The following is an 11,776-nucleotide window of genomic DNA, read 5'->3' as shown; positions in this document are numbered from 1 at the left end:
CACAAACATGGTTATTAGGTTGAGAGGATCCAGTTCAGTGACTCAAACTAACAAAGAAAAGAATTCACTTTTTATGCTATCTATTGGATTCACTTGGTTTAAAGGGCAATACAGGACCTCCAGGTTCTGAAATTTTGGTGCTGACTTCATTTTTTACCTCTTGAGGTTGCGCCCTTGCTAGAGAAATGAAATTGAAATTTACACCAGTTAATATTGTGTTGGTTCCCCTTTTGCTGCCAAAACAGTCCTGACCAATTCAGCTATTGGACCCCTGAATGTGTGCTGTGGTATCTGGCACCAAGACGCTAGCAACAGATCCTTTGTTGCTAAGTTGGGAGATGGGGCCTCCATGGATCAGACTTGTTTGTCCAGCACATGCCACAAATGCTTGATTTGATTGAGACCCTGTAAATTTGGAGGCCAATTCAATACCTTTAAACTCATTGGTGTGCCCCTCAAACCATTTCTACTTTTTGCCAGGGAGCATTAATCTGTTGAAAGAGTCCACAGCTATCAGGGTATACCGTTAAAGGGTGTAGATGGTCTGCAACAATGCTTGGGTAGGTGGTACGTGGCAAAGTAACATCCACATGGATGACAGGACCCAAAGCTCTTATTCTCAGATGCCCATTGTTGGACATTGAGTGGTCTACAGCTATGTAGTTACATACCCAACAAAGTGTGATGCACTGTGCACTCTGACACCTTTCTATCAAAACCAGCATTAGATTTTTCAGCAATCTGAGATAGTGATCAGCGTAATGATCAGTGTTGCTGCCTTACCAGGTGTAACAATTAAGTTTAACATCCAGGCATTCAAGAAAACAGAATGTATTAAATTTAATGGAGTTAGCAGTAAGTTAGCTCGCTAGTTTCCACCTAAACATGATATAGTATGTTCTGACTGAGAGATTTCTGAAAAAATTAAAGCGCACAGCTCTGCTATCACTTCCAACATAAATGAAGACAGAAAACTAAACAGCACGGAGTTTTGTAGGGTTACTGAAGTTGGGCTAGCTGGTACATAATGATGTGCTATGCGATTGCTAGCGACATAGCTATGTTAGCATAACATAAACACAGTGAAGCTGGAGGATGAACGCCAACTTTTTCCACTCGATAAAAGTTAACGTGAGGGTTCCCGATGGTGTAAACGGACCGAACTTCAGTCAGGAGAAGAACTGAGATAATCCATCCATAATATGAGGTTAGTCGTTAATATACTGCAACAACATGGGAAAGGAGCAGCTGCGAGAGAATTCAACATTAATGAATCAATGGTACGGAAATGGAGGTAGCAAGAAGAATAAGTTGAGTAAAGTTTGATCTGATTTTGTTTCGCCTAATGCACCTTATGGTCTGAAAAATACAATACTGTATATTCCACCCACTAACATGTGCCATGATGAAGAAATGATCAGTGTTAAACACTTCATAATAGGTCATAATATTATGCCTGATCGGTGTATGTTCTCATGAGTTGGTGAGGATGAAAGTAGAGGCAAAAAAGGACTCCAAAAAAGTTTTATATAATATTGTGCAATGAATTTCTTCCCCAGAGTGTCTGGCACATCAGTAAATAATGAACAGCTTAACACCTATGTAGTACCACACAAGTAATATGTCTAATAATAGATAGGCTTCACGTAGGACAATGGACAAAAAGTTACAGACAGGAAGGTTTTCTATTTTTGTTCTTTTTCTCACTTTTTATCTTTACGCAGAAAGAAGGCTCATTGCACGCTGCCTCATTTATCTGATTGCCTAGCACATGTTCAAAGCCCATCCTTTTACAAAGTGCATATTTCTACCTGTTAACAACATCTCTGCAATTACTGCGTGACAACACATCTGTTAAACAAAAAAAGTAGCGGCATAATAATTCTTCCGTATGCTGTGAGGAGACAGGAAGTGGCATTTTGTCTGACAGCCTACATTAGAGGTATATTTTTTTAGGCAGATATACACAACCTTGGAGGATAACCATTTACTTTGCTGTCAAGAACCACGTTTTTAGGACATTCTGAATTTGTGATTTATGTCTTTGAGCACAACAGAAAATGAGGAAATTTGAGCTTTCAGCCATCTATCTAACAAATGGAGGAAAAAAAACATGAAATGATGAATGAGTGGCTCTGGTGGCTCGTTGAGTCTTGCAGCTGAACTCTGAGGACTCCGCCTCTGCAGGTAATGAGGAAAAAGAGAACATTACAGCCAACAGAGACACAACAGCATAAACAAGGCAGTCCAAATGAAATGTGAAACCGAGGTTAACAAACTCATTTTCCTGACAGTACCCTTTCAGGTTCTAAGTGCAATTTCCCGATTTGATGATAAATATCAGCATTGTTTCTGAGTGTTAGTAAATGACAGTATTTCCACCTGATCTGCTCATTTCACGGAGCCAAGCGTGACCATGGCAACCACAGACATCGCACGCTCGGAGCAATCAGGCCATGAAATTCATTTTTAAGTCAGCTGGAAGGTGTCCACACGGAAACTGAGCACAGGTACTCTCCATAGTGTCAGGGCTTCCCATTAAAGAGAAACTGGTATTCTCATTGCCAGCTCCATATTTGTTATTCATGGACTCTGCTGCATGCTTCAAAATTCAAAATAATTAGCATTTATCTTATACTGGGCCTCGGTGGAGAAGCAGAACAGTCCTGCAGCTTCCCTGCCTGTATGGCTTTCCTATGCATCGTCCAATTTTCTTCCACAGTCAAAAGGCATGACTCTGATATTTGCCATAAATGTGATATTCAGCTTCAATTCGGTTTTATTTATACAGCGTCAAATCACAGCATCAGTCACCTCAAGGTGCTTTATATTGTAAGGTAGACCCTACAATAATACATACAGACAAAAACCCAACAATCATATGACCCCCTATGAGCAAGCACTTTGGTGACAGTGGGAAGGAAAAACTCCCTTTTAACAGGAAGAAACCTCTGGCAGAACCAGGCTCAGGGAGGGGCGGTGCCATCTGATCAGCTGTTCCTGAATGTACCCAGGACTGAGTGTAAACTTAGAGGAAACCGTGCTTTTGCTGTAGCAGCTCCAGACAGGCCTCTTCTCTGCCTGTTTTTACATCACTTCTGGAAACCCACGTCTTCACCCTGGCATTTCACACCCTGCTAGATGTTATTTATTTATTTATTTTTTTAGGTGATTGTAGTGAGATGATGATGTTGATTTTAGTGAGATGTTGGTTTTTAATTCATTTTCATTTCAGTTGTTTTTTAGTCGATTGTATGTTGTTGTTTTTAATGTAGGACTGTTTTAATTTGATGTATTATGTGTTTTATTATTTATTTTGTTGCTGTTTTGTTTGATCTATTGCTCTTAACTTATTTACTGTACACACTTTGGTCTTGTGCTGGCTATTTTAAAGCTCTTTATAAAAAAAGTTGGACTGGATCTGCCGCGAATGGTTGGGGTGAGAGAAGGAAGACAGGATAAAAGGCCTAACTGTCTAAGGCCTGTCCAAGGTATCCTGCCTTTTCCTCAACTGGACCCTGAGTTGTGGTCAAGAAATTGGATGGAAGACCTTCCTTTAGTTCCCCATGAAACAGAAGATTTGAGCAGCAGGTGACTGGAGCATCTGTGCTCACAGCCAGACCCAAGGCGCTAAGATGTGAGACAAAAGTAGGGGGGAAAACGATGTATGAAAAGAGCAGATTGAAGCCAAAGCTTTTGGCTTACAGGTGGACTCATGTTCTGCATCATGGCTCAAAATAAGATAAATAAGGATTTCATTTTTAATTATGCAAAGCCCCCGGAGTAGAGTCCAAGATTAAAAATATAGAGTTTTTAAAGAGTTTACACTGACAGGAGACACTAAAATATCAGCCACTCAAAAACAAGCAGTGAGAAAAGAAGACCTTATAAAGCACTGTTAGGAGCAGCATTAAGAAAGCTTAAATGAGCTTAAACAGAGAACTCAATAATTCCTTAATATGAATGAAGTCAAATGTGAGTGTAGCTTGATGCCCTGCTGAACTATTTTTGATTATAAGGACTTTGTGTTTCAGTGTTACCTGTGCTGTTTATTTAATTATAACACAATACATTCTCCTTATATATGCTCAAGATCATAGAGGCGAATTGAGCATGCTTTAGGTACAGTGGAAATACAGGACTTGGTGGTTCATATCTACTATCAGTTGGTTCATCGTCCTGCCTCTGTCTCATTCAGTGTTTATGTCTTGGTCCCTTTGTGTTTTCTTGTTCTGTTCATCTTGCCAGATGTTAATATTCAGTATCAGTCCTCTTTGGCTGTTTCCTGTTTTACTTTGAAGGTTTGCTCACCTGTGTCCCTCTCCCTCCTGGTACCCATCAGTAATGAGTGTATCAGTGCGAATGGCCTCAGGTTCCCTTTGTCCTTTTGTTGCAGTGTCTGTAACTATCCCTGTACTTTTCCCTTCATGGTCTGTGGTGCAGCTTCAGCTTTTTGTTACTCAGTTTATAGACTTTGTATTTTGGACTCTGCACCAGCCCCAATAAATGGCCGGCTTGTGTTTGTTCAGTCTGATTTGGGTCCTCTCATCTCTGCATTTTACAGAGTCGGCAAGATTTGACACTTGGAGTTATTTGTCTTTAGTGATTATCATAAAGATACGGACAGGCAACAACCTTCATAAAATAACAAATGATTTAACAACACACAAAGCCACGAGTTCTTTTCTTTCTTTCTTTCTTTCTTTCTTTGTTTTAAAGGTCAAATTTCAGGGTTTTTCTGAGTTACGATCCTAACAGGTTTCTAAGAGACTGTACTATGTACTATGAAGCGAGTCCAACACACCCAGTCATCTCGATTCACTTACCCCAATCATCAGCATCTAACCAATCACAATTATGGACAAGTGTTCTGGCATCACAGCAACTGATTTCACAAAGGAAGATGAAATTAATTATAATATGGGAAAACTGCAAAGAGGTTAAACACACAATACAGACTGAAAGTAACACAGCTGCTGAAGATAAATCAGCAGAGTGTGAGTGTGTGACAGGAAAAACCCTTTTATTTGAGCCTTGAAAGAAAACCAGCAAAAAATGCTGAATGTATAAGTTAACAGACTTAATCCATGAGAGAATCTGAAGGATTGTAATCAATCCCCCATATTTTAATCCCCCACATGTAAATGTTTCAATCTATAGTGCTTTAAGTACTACTAATACATACTTGTATTTCCCATTTTAGACAACAGCAGTGTGTTTGCAAGCTGTGAGCAGCTGACTACACTGTGAATCTTCTTATCACTTCTTAATACTTGAAACTTACATAATCTGTCGGTTTAGGTAAGAGGCTTTGGTATTTCAAGATCTTAAAGGTGCACAAAGTCCATTCATCCATGGAGAATGGTGTTTGCACAGATCAGCTGTGCGCACTCGTGGACGGAGGTGAGCTGAACTCTGCCAAAAACCTGGCTGTTCTCAGGATTTCATCTGGGTCACGGGGAAGAGATTAAAACTTACCCCAGGCTTACCCCATCTGTTTGAAGCTCTGTTTCTTAAATGACAGCGATCGTCAGTAGAGAAAGAGCGGTGCAAACAAAACACCCACATATTCATTCCATTCAGTCCGTGACTTAAAGGCATGGCTCCAAATCCTTGAACAAAGGTCAAGTCTCTAAAGCAGCAAATATTTCTGGAAAATGTCAGACGACTCATGTAACTATGTTCAGCTGCTTAACTGTATCTATGCTTTATCAACTCTGTAAACAAGTTCAGATCAGGAAAAGCAGCAAACAGCCACAATACCTGAAATGTCTGTTTATTTAAGGGAACATTCACATGAGCTACATACATGTATTCATTAGACCAAAAAAACGGTGAGGAGACGGGTCTTTGTTCTTCAGCAGTGGGGGTTGTGTTTACGCTCAGAATGTGAATGGTGAGTTCATAGAAGCACTAAATGTTTTCCAGGAGAACCCCTCACACACACATACATATATACACAACTTATTTATCTCAACTCATTGTTAAATCTATTAGTTCTCCAAGTAGTTGTAAAAGACTGAAGACTAGAGGGGACCGAGCCCGTCAGTCTGGCTCTGGATCAGTTTGCCCCTCGAGCACCGTTTAGCTGACGCTGAGGACTCTTTGAAAACAGTTAATAACTTTTCTGTTGAATCTGGCATTCTGCTGGCATTTCTTTGTTATTTATGCTTTTATTTTTATCGTCTTTTAACATGTTTCTCTATTAATATTGTGTTTTGATAGTTGTGCAGTGCTTTGTGACTGACGTCTGTGAAAACCCCTATATAAATCAACTTCTGATGCTGTGCACACAAAGCCAGGTTTATAGTTATAAAAGTAAAACAACCACAAGCATCAAGTTTTTTTTCAAAAACTGAGTCACAAGCCATGTTTTGTTTTTCCTTTGAGTTTACAATAGAAGTATTGTAACTAGTTTGCTGACTAACCTTAAAGGAACACTTCCTGCTCTTCTGGTTTCCATCGTGGTTCAAAAACATAACTGAGATGTTTCGGATTCTTTAAAATCATCCGATGTGTGTGTGACATGTTTTGAACATGTTTTGAACACTGATTACATAAGTGGCGTGATCGGTGCACACGTGCATGTTTATGCAGGTTCCTCTAACAGAGAAAAGAGATGTAAAGAGTAAGAGTAAATCATACCTGGTCGTGTTGACTCAGCAGGTATAGTAACCAGATAGCTGCTCCATTTTTTCACTGTAGCAGATTGATTCACATATTTTGTGCTAGATGTCACAGTGATGGTCTGGTTAAATGGTGTGATGAGTCCTATCTGCAGTTAAACATATCAGAAGATATGGTCACTGATTTTTAAAAATGTAATACCCATGAGGTCCCGTCCATTATAGGCGGAATGTGTTCAGTCTGAATATGTTGGAACGATTCCTGACTGTAAAGCCTGTGCGCTTATACCGAGCCTGTTTTGTCCTTTTCTTGGTGTCATGGTTTGGATATTTATCTGTAGAGAACGTACACTCGCTCTTGCTAAATGGTCTAACAGGGTGAACCCAGGGTCCCCTCACACCAGACATTTACAGCGGTTTGATTGGATTTGACAAGTCGCACACGTTGCATAGTGAGTTTCAGTTTATTCCTTCTGATCCCAAAATGCCGAACAACACAGTTTCAAAACAGCTTTGTTACAGCAGCCATCACTGAGATAAACACGACGCTTTGTAAATTCGTTTTGTGTTATCTATCTGCTGTCTGGGTTTGTTTTTTAAAATTGTGCATGTGAGGATGGATGACTTATCTACTGCTGATTGAATCTACCCTAACCTTAACCTTAAGAACACGCATAAGGGCATAAAAGGGTCAACAGAATGCAGGAAATTAAGGGTCCAACCTCCAAATCTATTGCTTACTGTGTCCCCTCCATGTTCAAAGGAAGCCTACACTGATGCTATCTCGACTTAGTTTGTGACAGATGGGATGGAGCTTGAACTTTCTGTTCAAATTGAATTGAATAAGGAGACCATATGTTTTCTTTCCTTACTATGCATAGTCTTAGGCTATTGTTCTGTGAATGCAAAGGAGGCCCGTGGGAAGCAAGGTACAAATTGAGTCATCATATTACCGTAGGGTCTTTACCTTACAATATAAAGCACCTTGGGGCAACTGTTGCTGTGATTTGGCACTAAATGAATACAATTGAATTGAATTGTAGGAAACAAGTTGTTAGAATTCACAATCATGTCTCGGTGCCCAGAGTTTTAATGTTGGAGCTCCACAAGGTTGTGTGCTACACAAATAAGTGTCAAACTTCAGTTAAACTGCAAAACTTTGCTGATGATATCGCTGTGGTAGGTCTTTTGTCTGACAGCAACAATTCTGCATACCGGAGTGAGGTGAAATAGCGGTTGAGTTGATGTAAAGGCAACTATCTGAGCCTCAACACATCTAAAACTAAAGAGCTGATTGGGTTAAGAGGGTCTCCTCCCTCCTTTTCCTTGCCACAGCTATAAACCAGTCTTATTTACACCAGTCCAATCACTGGCAAAAACCACCAGAGACTACTTTCTCTGGCAGCTACGAAATGTGGGCTCAGTTGAGAAGGTGTGATCCATTTTCAGTACAGCTGTTATAGAGACGTACAATTTCATTAAACCTGTCTTGGTACGATAACCTAACCAATCAGGACAAACAACAGCTTAAACATACAGCTTCCAGGATCGCTGGTTGCAGACTGACTTTCATAGCTTCACATTATGTCACCACCACCAGACTCACCAGGAAGGCTAGAAGCATCACTAAAGACCAGTCCCACCCTGCACCTCACTTTTTCCATCAGGCAAAAGATACAGGAGTATTACTGTAAGCTACAAGCTATTGGGTACCTAAGTAATGCATTATGCTAATTCAGTTTACCTACATCTGATTAACCAAATCTGAATGAAACTTTACATATGAATCATGCATTTGCATGAGGATGCATATATCAATGCACATTGCTCGCTCTCATACTTGTGTAGGACTTTATTCATCTTTTAAAGTATGTCAGTACATTAATCCAGAGAAATTCATATTCTTCTGTGTGTTAATCATTTGGGTGGGGGTTCTGTCTACATCTTCAATTGGCACAGCTAGATAATGCAAAGGGCTCCAATGAGTTGCTGCTTGTCTGTTATTTCCTCGGTGAACTCGTGGATGCTGTGTGTGTTTTATCTTGGAAACATAAACAGCAGATGATTGACAATGCTGGGTTGATATCTTGACCTTGTGGAGGAATTTCTTCCCGAGTTCTCCCTTTGACTCTCTTTCAGACAGTCTCTGTGTTTGACATCACACATCTGTCCTTTGGAGACTGCAGAGCTGCTCAGATTTGATGCATAAAATTCTGAGTCTTGAGGCCTTTTCTACTTGACTGTCACATCTCATATGATGCAAGCTCAGCTGAGAAGTAAACAAGCTGGATTTTTCTTCACCCTCCCTTCAATGAATCTTTGGTTGTGTCTGCGTGTCTTGACAGTTAGATACAATATCAAGTCACTTTCACAGCCCGCCTGACCCTTAGGGGTAACATTCACAGAACCGAACTGGTGTCATCTGTGTTCACACATCATCTCCAAGCCATGTCTGAGAATCAGGCAAGGGCATTGTCTGAAGTTACCCTCCCTCACATGTAACGCACAAGAAGAGCTGGTCAGTTTCAGACACGTTCTCGCTTCTGGAAACACTGCCTAGTTTAGGTCAGGATGCTATCTGTCATGTGTCCCGTGTCCTGGATGGAGGGTGCAGGACACGGGACACATGCAATTCACCCGACTTAAACCTGAGCTTTTCCACATGGACACAAATCTCAATCCTTTAGAAGCATATTAGAAAATTACTTTACTGCTCACTGACCTAAATATAAATCACGTAGGTTATGGTCTCAATCAGTACTTTCCAGTCATCCAACAGATGCAAAAAGCAGGGTATGCTTTGCTGCATGGTTTTCTTGCTGAAACAGTGTTACCATATTAGACTGCAATGTCTTCCACAGAGACAGGACACAGAGAGACCAGACAGACACAGAAAGGTAAACAAACACAGACACAGAGACTTAACAGGAGACACGGGGAACTGAAACTCCGGGAATCAAGATAAGCAATCACTACAACCTAGAATACAAAAGTGTAAGAACAAAAACGAAGCTCAAAGGCAGACTAAGAAAAGAAGAAGACCAGAAGCTTTAAACAAAATCATCAAAGCTCAGATTATAACAAAAACAGAGGATAATAAAGATCAATCAGAATTTAGATTCCAAACACAAGCTCTGGGCCAAACACCCAAAACACATGACATATATTATATATATGTTATACAAGGTTCTCCCTTTCTGCAGTACTACCACTCCACCAGGGCCAATACCTACATGCACATTTGCTAAGCTATGATAGACCATAGCTTAGCAAATGGTCTATCATAGCTAATGGTAGGAGTTAAAACAACATATACTGAAATATAATCACCATGAGCTTTTCACACAATTTCAGGAGAATGAGGTCAGGACATTTTCAACAGTTTTTCTTTCTCGGATGTAGGAAACAGCAGAAAATGGACCACCTTACATTACTGGGAATATTGTGATTTAGGTGAGTTAGCTTACTGAATAGAGCGTGCAGGAAGCAGCGCGCATGCAGTGAATGCACTGAAAATTTGCAGACTGGCAAAACCTGATGACAGTAGGGAGATGCCGGGTTAATGTCTGACACAGAATGTATCACACATGCACATCTGTTGGGTGATGTGTGAAATTAACGATTAAGTATTGCTGGTTATTACTTTGGGTGAAATCTTCCAAATTATAGTCTTACTGTAGAAAGAGTGCTCAGACTGTACCTTTCCTTACTTTATGGCTGTACAAAAGTGTAAAGTCTGCCGTTATGCCTGGAGCCATTTACATGATTCATCACTTTACGACCACAAGAATCACTGGGTTCCTGGAGAGGCACTGGGGTGCAGCCAGGAGGAAGCCAAAATATAATGGGACAAACTTTACGATGAGATTGCAGGAGCCTAAATGATAGGAAGTGAAAGGGTAGGTGAAGCTGAGTAGCTGCAGGGGGAAATTCTGGCTGTTCTGCACACCCAGCTCTCCTCAGAGCCCCCTCCTTGTGTGTCACGGCAGGCATTTCACCACAACACTCAATGCAGTCATTGAACAGGTAATAACATTTTTGCCTTTAGCAAAAATGTTTAGCAAAAATGTGGATCTCTTCTTTCCACTCTTCCACTCTCAACGTTTACCATCGGGTGATGGTAAACAGTTGATGTGCTCTTGAGTCTATCAAGAAGCAGACTGACAGAGAAGAGCCATCTGTAGCCCACTTCAAACTATGTAATAAAGTGTATATGATAAAAGTATGAAAATGCAAAATAAACAGACTTCAGTTGCATAAATCTTGTGATGTAATCTGGTAAATGAATAAAAGAGCCTTTTAAACCTTAAGGGTTCTGATAAATGATATAATGTATCTATTTATACACACCAGTGGCAGCAGATCATGAACAATTAGTGGAGTAACAGCTCTACCACCTGTGCCATGGCTGCCAACAGATGTCTATTTGTCTTTTACTTCCAAAGAGCTAGACTTTAATGTCTTAAAGTGGTCTTGAGCAATAATTTGTTTTTGTTTTTCGGACATTGGCTGCTTTTTCAATCATTTTTACCCAGTTTCTTAGTGGCTCTATGCTTTACACATTTACCTATCAGTGAAAGATCCTGGTTCAGTCATAGAGGAAAACTAAGAGTAGTTCTCAGACCGGCTGTTCCACACACTGTGGACTGTACCTTTATCTGATAATAGACAGTCTCTGCAGGTAGAGGGGCTATCCATAGATTGTGCCAGAAATTTTTTTTGCTGCGGGCTATCCATAGATGCCAGTCGAGAACCCCGTTCAGTCCATCTAACCAAAAAGCTGGTATATCTCAACACTGTGTGTCCTTAAAAGACCCGAGGAAACTGGAGGACAAGAGACACTTTTTGGCGTTCCTAAAAAACCGAAATTATTTTCTATTTAGATAAACATGATCTGAATAGGAAAAAATCCAAAGACCTGAGTATCTAGCCTTTCAGTTGACCACATAATTGTGCATTTATTTGTATGGACACGTGTTTGCTTTCAAAGAGGATTAGCTGTACAATAGCTCCTTGTCCCAGAGGGGATACTTTTTATTCCCAGTTCAAATAGGTTGACACTGTAGTGTCTGTTATCTCTCTGCTGTAGCAACAGAGCTCCTGTCCTTGTTTGCTTAATTAATACTTTGTTGTGGGATGTTACAGCTCAT

This window comes from Rhamphochromis longiceps, linkage group LG10 (assembly GCF_057381845.1).
Source record: "Rhamphochromis longiceps isolate RC_006_pf linkage group LG10, R_longiceps_female_GT1.1, whole genome shotgun sequence".
Classification (NCBI taxonomy): domain Eukaryota; kingdom Metazoa; phylum Chordata; class Actinopteri; order Cichliformes; family Cichlidae; genus Rhamphochromis; species Rhamphochromis longiceps.
This window is presented reverse-complemented; position numbering follows the sequence as displayed.